Source organism: Branchiostoma floridae, chromosome 4 (assembly GCF_000003815.2).
Source record: "Branchiostoma floridae strain S238N-H82 chromosome 4, Bfl_VNyyK, whole genome shotgun sequence".
NCBI lineage: Eukaryota > Metazoa > Chordata > Leptocardii > Amphioxiformes > Branchiostomatidae > Branchiostoma > Branchiostoma floridae.
In genome coordinates, this window is record NC_049982.1 from 21,668,749 (window position 1) to 21,676,129 (window position 7,381).

General features: G+C 42.4%; 1 protein-coding gene across 8 annotated transcripts in view; it reads right to left on the reverse strand.

Annotated features, from left to right (window-relative positions):
- The window catches only part of LOC118415055 (PR domain zinc finger protein 1-like), a 38,960-nt gene that overhangs the window by 19,781 nt on the left and 11,798 nt on the right, over positions 1-7,381 (reverse strand). For 7 of the 8 annotated variants that reach the window (XM_035819451.1, XM_035819446.1, XM_035819450.1 and 4 more), the window contains exon 2: positions 2,019-2,139. The gene's annotated coding sequence lies outside the window, so the exon portion shown is untranslated. Of the gene's footprint in view, positions 1-2,018; positions 2,140-5,257; positions 5,781-7,381 lie in introns of those variants that run through there. The other variant, XM_035819445.1, reaches the window with a different exon arrangement.

Below are 7,381 nucleotides of genomic sequence, written 5' to 3' on the forward strand. Positions count from 1 at the left end.
TGCGTATTCACCAGTTATTTCAGTTAGTCCGCCGGTTTCAGATCGAAGCGATTCTCGGCCGCCATGTTGGATCGCCCGTGCTAGGAGTCTGCATGGGGAAGTTCTCGATACCTTCCACGGCTCTATAGACGACAGGACGATAAAACTATGGACGCTGTTGGTTCATAGATTATAGCATGGCACTATTCTATCATTGTCAACTTATAAAACTTGTATACTAAGTGTTTTTCAGCCTCAAATGTGAGCAAGCACGATCCAACATGGTGGCCAAGAATGGCTTTAATCTTGAAACCGGACTAACTCGAAATAACTGGTGAATACGCAGGACTTGCTGCGTTTTTTAAATTCATAAATGTGTAAACAATGTCTCCAGAGCGCCGAACAAGGTCTTTGACCCATATACACTGCATATCAGAGTCGTTTGTGGTCGTTTGTGGTATTTCCGAGTCGTTTGTGGTCGTTTGTGGTATTTAGGCACACCCGATGTGAATTCAGTTTATTGCTGTCATTACCAATTCCGAAAGGAGGAGGAACACCCGCCTCACCTTTTTCTATAAAGTAGTTAATAATAATATCAATATAGAGGCCAGTAATATTCTCAAGCCTGCCCATGGGCGCACCCGGGGTAGTCACGACTACAAATACCAACCCATATTTGCACGTACAGACATTTACAAAAACTCGTTTTTTCCACGCACAATTCCTGAGTGGAATGCCCTGCCTGGCACGGTTGTAAGTGCTCCCAACGTTGAGTGCTTCCGTGCCAGGCAAGCGGCTTGCCCACCCTAACCCGGGAGCCTCAGCTTCCCCCCTACGATGCCCCATGCGGTGCTATTTGGGGGTACCCTTATGCAGATGCAGAATTCAATATCATTTCGCTGCAATTCATTTTGACCTACGTTTTTGGGGGAATGAAATTATCTTTTTCAAAACATAAATGCATTACATTGCATACATACATTCCATAGCATACATAAGTCACTGCCTAGCTAAACCTGAGGTATAAACTAGGCCTCCTTTATAATAACCAGTCAATGAGGTTATAGAATACTGTTGCCTTACCTCTCATAATAAAAAACACCGGGCCGTGCACCACATAATTGAAACCAATACAAAGAAGCTGAAAAAGTAATATCGTTTTAAAGATGGCCAAATACCTACCCATTTATTGATCATGATGAGAAACAGTAACGTTAGGTTGCGAATTTGTCCGAGCTCGAGCTGCTGACGCCGTGGAATCGCTAAAAAATACGAGAGTCGAGGGCAAAAGTTACCCGTTGGTTGTTAAACCGTTACCATTTGACGATCCCACCATAAGCAAAAGAACTTCACACTGTAGCAGCAGACATTTCCATGTGTTTTTCGGTCCTGAATAGTTGGCAAACTTCCATGCATGTCCACGACGGCACAGTTCGATTTCCGAAATATGGTGGCCATGACTGGTGACCCGTAGTCCAGATGACCTAGGAGCATGACCTACGGCCTGTGAACTCCTGGTTATTCATATGGAAGCGCCCCCAATTCAGCGTTGTCCTGGCACCAGTACTGCTGTTAACTTCTTTGACCCTAGGATGAAAGGACACGGTCCTACCACAGCAACGACTGCCTAACGCCGTCCTTAGTTGTACAGTTATTTCTGTTAACGCTATGTGTATGGGGTGATAGGGGCTAAGATTCTGAAAAGCAAGTGGATAGACCACCCTCTTACATGAACACAATTGGTACTACCAATCCAAAATTGTTGACAGCTATAGATCTGTGACAGTTGGTTTTCACCGTAATGTTTGAGTTGTGATCATGTTAGAGGGTGGTCTATCCACTTGCTTTCAAGAATCTTAGCCCCTATCGTACTATGATGCCTTTGACAATGATGGCCTAAAACGGGGTTGATTAATTGGTACATCCAATCATGTCAATGCAGGCTTTCGCTGTCCTGCAATTATATGCATCCACGCTAGAGGAGGCTGTTACACGTTGCTATCAGTGCAGTGAAGGTATGTAATGAGATGTGTGCCCACCTGTTAACTGTTAACCATGGATGTGCGTTACTGGAATGGAGTGGTACTGGTCGGGTGCATCCTACTCACGTACTCAGCTGTACAGGTCACCCCTCACCGTGTTGGCCACGTGACTGGATACCTTCAGATAGAAGAAAACAGGAGGATTAGTTTGTCACTGCGCATGCGTAAGATGACCAAGATGGGGTTTCAAAAGTGGGTACCTCACAGAAACTGCGGCAGAGCGATTTGACAGCTTAACGAATTTTATCTTTAAAAATCGAGTAGAAACATTTTCTGAATCTCTGAAAATCTTTACGCTTTGTGCGTTTTGTTGTCTTTTAGCCATACTTGTGCGTTTTGCATGATATTCCCACTAAAGTCAAAGGTAGCACATAGGACGCAGTGACGCCACCATCGTGCCATAGCGTCAGTGACACACCCGCACATTGCCTGACTTCGCTGGTGTGAATCACGAGTTAGCTAGGGATATATATACTCTAAGTATTAGGATAGTTTCACCCAATTGTATAAGTGTCAACCCGTTCTCATGGGGCTAAACATGGCGAATGGTTGGCATCTGTATTGCAACATCCTTTCATGTAACGCTAGCTTTATGGTAAAAAAAATAGTTCATGGTCACAAAACTAGATCATTACTTTACAGGTCCAAAACGCGATACTATTTGGGTTTAGAATAAACAACGTACAGGCATAGGCGCGTCAAGAGCACACACACAAAGTTTCACAGTGTGTCTGTTAAGGCTTAAGTACAATTAAAAAGCTCTTTAAGAACAGGAAACCAACCCTTAGCGTTAAGGAGAATCCCGTCTACATTGTACCGACATATCAGATTATGTCCTTAAGGCGTATCTTAAGACTTAAGACCCCTTTCTGATTGAGAGTGCAGCACTTCAGTATCCCCCACACTACGGCAGGGATGTGTAAGTGATCCACAGCTGTAATGACATGGACACAATGGACACGCACGCTTAAATAATACAGCAGTGGTGATTGGTTAGCACGGGGGATCTGTTTCCAAGCTGTTCTTTGTTACGACTTGAATTGAGAGTAGCAACCTAAAGCCATTAGAGCCTGTATAGTAATCATTATAGACATGCTTATGATAGAGGTAAAAAAAAAAAACTTGCATATTCCACAATTTTTATAGGATAAGGATCTAGAGAAAGATTTAGAAAATCTTTTTCTGGGTACATCTTTATTGTACTTTTGGGGTAACCATTTTGGTGGAAAAAGACCGTGCTGAAGACTGCATCCTCAAATTAATGACTTGTAAAAAATGTGGGGACAAATGGAGGGCAAACGGAGGGCCGAATTTTTTTACGATACCTAGAAGAATTAGTTATCTAAATTTAGTACAGTATTTGCAGTCTCAATCAACACTTAAGAGGTTCTTAAGAATCGATCTCTCTAGCTTACCTTTGCTTTCAAATGTTTTGCTCTAAGTACTGTCAACCGTGTTTGTACTAGTTTTTCTACCTTGTCAACTGTTTGAAATTACGAAGGCCGCACAAATATCGACGACCTTTCTCGTCTTTTATTATTCCACAGAGGTTGACATGTTCTTTGTCTAATTCCTGTGTGACAGAGAGTCACGGATTTTTCCAAACTCAAATCAAGTTTTTACTTTCCACAAGTAAAATCCCATCGAGGGATAGATATCGTCCTCTATTCATAAACATGTCACCAAGAAAAATAATGTATCTTCAACATGAACTATAGGGCAGAAATAGAACGTCACCTGAATATCAATTAGCGCCAGGGTTGATAATTACTTTGTCGGTTGCGAGTTGTGTCTGTTCGATTATACGGGTGAACAGACAGGAAAAGGTCGCTTTTATTTACCTTTCATGTATGCTGTTTAATCATGGAAGAACATTTGCTTACGAGTCAAAAATCAAACACATACTTCGTGTTTGTTCTTGTTGTTGTGATATTGTTAGCATTTCCAAACTACTCGACTTGACAGATATTTTGAAACATAAGCAAACTGCTGTGTCAGAAACAAACCTGTATGGGAATGCGGGATTTTAGCTGTAGGAATTAGTTTTTTTTTAATATGTAAAGAGTAAAGACGCACGATGTAAACATCTCAAAAACGTTAACTGTTTAAAAAATATAGATACTCATATACGCATTTTTTTGAACGAAGGCTGTCTCACAATGTCCGATGCACATATATATTGTGTACTATACATCCACAGCTGTCCTAAGAACCCTCCACATACACAATGTGACATGTCGTGAACCAGTTTTACAAAGTTTGTGACGGGTCGACTGACACACCGAGTCACGCGGGGCGATGATTCACCTGTACAAACGGACCACTCAGTTCTCGGAACTGTCTGTGTTTGCAAAAGGCTTTAAAATGTTGCTTGTATGGACGCTTCTACATACTAGTCTTAGTCAGCTCACAAATACAATAGATATGCATGTGCAAAACTCAACCCAGGATAGCTGCTCTTACTGTTACTCTTGTACAAAATGGGAGGAGAATACGCCTTTCTGGTGTTGTACATGTTTCAACACGTGTACAGACAAACATGCATCAGCCGATGTAACGTTGACATTAATCTGATAACACCATGCTATGGATATTGTCTTTTTCTTTTCGATTTAAATGTTGCATCCGCGCCGACTGTCTAAGTTTAACGTTTGCATTTAAAAGACAGAATGTGTTTCTGTACAATGTACGCACTTCGGAGACAATATCTACTCTCAAAACTTTCCAATTTTCAGTTAAGCTTTTCACAGTGTTATCATATGTCTGAATTCTGGGATTTTAGCACACACGCACACGTACACACATACTGCACGCACACGCACACACACGCGAACACGCAAACACGCGCGCGCACGCACCCGCAACAACCTGTAAGAAGCATCGATCGAATGACCAAAGAATTTTAAGCAGATAAATTTTGATACACAATGAAACTACTCTAACATTTTTTGTCTATTTGGTACTACTTTTAACCTCCTAAACCCCTTAAAATCTAACGTCTTTACCGTCCATATTGTTTTGTCTACAAACAACAACAACGAGACCTTCAGCTAAAACAAGTTTGGAAATGCAAGTTTTGGAAACTTTTTTTTCCTTTTTGACATGTCTGAAGAACTATACACCGGGCGCACGACCACTTAAAATTTTGGAATAAAACAATACTTACAACGAGATGTTGGAGAGACGTAGCAGAAATGTTATGGTTTAAAGTTATAGATGCAACAATGTTTCCTCACCTGTTCCTTGATACTATATATAGAGTCTGCTTCGCACAGCTACTGCTCAACCTTTCCGACCTAATTTTTCAAAAGCAGCTCGAGCTTTTGGCATCGGGTATTCTGTACAAATACGGCTAACCAAAACAGAGCTGACCCTGTCCCATTAGAGCTCGCTTCTGACACCTTTTGTGCGCGCGACTTTCCATAGAACTGTGATACGTCCGATTTGTTGCGCTGACTTCCCCTCCCCTTCTAATGTTACACCGACAATATTTTGGAAAGGATTAAGTGTACGGATTATTTACAGCAGAAATAAAGATCTTTTATGCCATTCGTAGGTGGCGCATGGCCCGCGCGACCACACAGACAATGGGTTTTCATAGAAAATGGGGTCCCTTTTCCCCGTCCCTTTTTGTCCGCGCTGAAACCACATCGCACAAAAATGTGTCTGGCCTCTTTCTTCGGGTTGAAATTTCAACCCAATCAATCATTCAGTCTTCACATTTGACAATCTTGGGTGGCATAACTGTCAAAAGTGGAGCACAATGTAGTCACCCTTCTCAAATTCGTCAGTCACCATTAGAAAGAGTCGCGTGCTCCCGCCATTGTTGAGCTTCGTGGCTATCTTCCTTGCATCACTTCTTTCCTAGACAGTGACATAAGGACCTAGCTGTAAGACGTCTCTAAAACTCTCACATGCTGAGATCTGACATCTTATCCTGTCCACCTGCCTCATGTTTATAAACCTAGAGTGGGACATATGAATTCTATTCTTTGATGTGTTGCCTACTGAGTATCGGGTGCTTTTGTTCGCCTGACCCCAATTATCTTCCTACATAGCATTACTGTCTACGTCTTGACACTCTTTCTACATGCGTCAGGGAATTTAAAGGGATTTGTAAATGTTAGGTTTTTAAAATGACTGGGAGAAATCTATTCCTACGGAAGAGACCGCCTTAAGGTGCTACGGGTTCTCGTAAAAGGGGACGGCTCAGGTGTTGCTCTTAAGTTCCTCCGACAGGTGTAAAATATCGGGTGTCGTGTCTGTCTGGCGCCCAGGCGGCGAGTTTAGAGCAGACAATATAGACTTATAAAGGGTTACCTACGACTAAGAAATCATATCAAATTATTCTCATTCTCATTCTCATGTACATACTTTACACTTGCAGTTCCAAGGAGCGCCGCCAGGGGGACTAAAATCTTCACTCGACCAAGCCTTTACGACATTACACATTCATAACGTCCGTTAAAATCTTCCGTTAAACAGTTTCTTTGCAACACAGTTCTAAATCTTCAAGTTCCCGATTGCCTAATTTTGAGACAAGCTGCAAACAACATAATGTCCTGAACAACATGAGGTAAATACCTGCAGTACTAGTCAACGTCAAACGTAATCCGGCCGTTTGCGCCTGGGAATGAAGCGTTGAAGCCTGTTAGACTAAAACCCTTGCCAAACGTCACATGTCGACCAGGCAAAACTTTACAAATACAACGTACTTAAACACACTGGTGGAACTGTCGGCGGTTCCACGACATTTGCGGTCAAAGAGTTTCTTTGAATGCCGGATCTACCGCGCCCCTTTTGCAAACATGAAAAACAATTTTTCATGTCGAGCAAATCTAACCTCCTTGCCCGTAACGCTACCTTGTCACTTCAACTTGCCACCACCGAGATTTTAGAAGAAGTACAATAAGAAGTAACATTTGTCTGTAGCTGTATGTGTACGCCAGACATGTGTATGCTGTCCCCAGAGGCGGCGGCACCATTTTTTAGTTGTGGGGGCGAAAATTTCTCATATCACTAAATCGAGGGCCGAAGGCCCGAGGCGTCGCGCCGGAGGCGTGACCCTTCTAGGGGGGTCCGGGGGCATGCACCCCCGGAAAAATTTCAAATCTAAACCCTCTGAAACGCTATTTCCTGTATTTTGAGGGGCAAATTTTGCTGCCAGACTAGGCTAACTTCAATGACATTTCTATCAAAAATACACATAGTTTTAGCTTTAGTTATTGAGGGCGACACCCCCAACATATTTTCACCATCTCGAGCGGCGAAGGTACGAGCCGTTGCAAGGTAGGTTCTGGAAAATTTTTGAAATCTAGACCCTCTGAAACGCCATTTCCTGTAGTTTGAGGGACAAATTT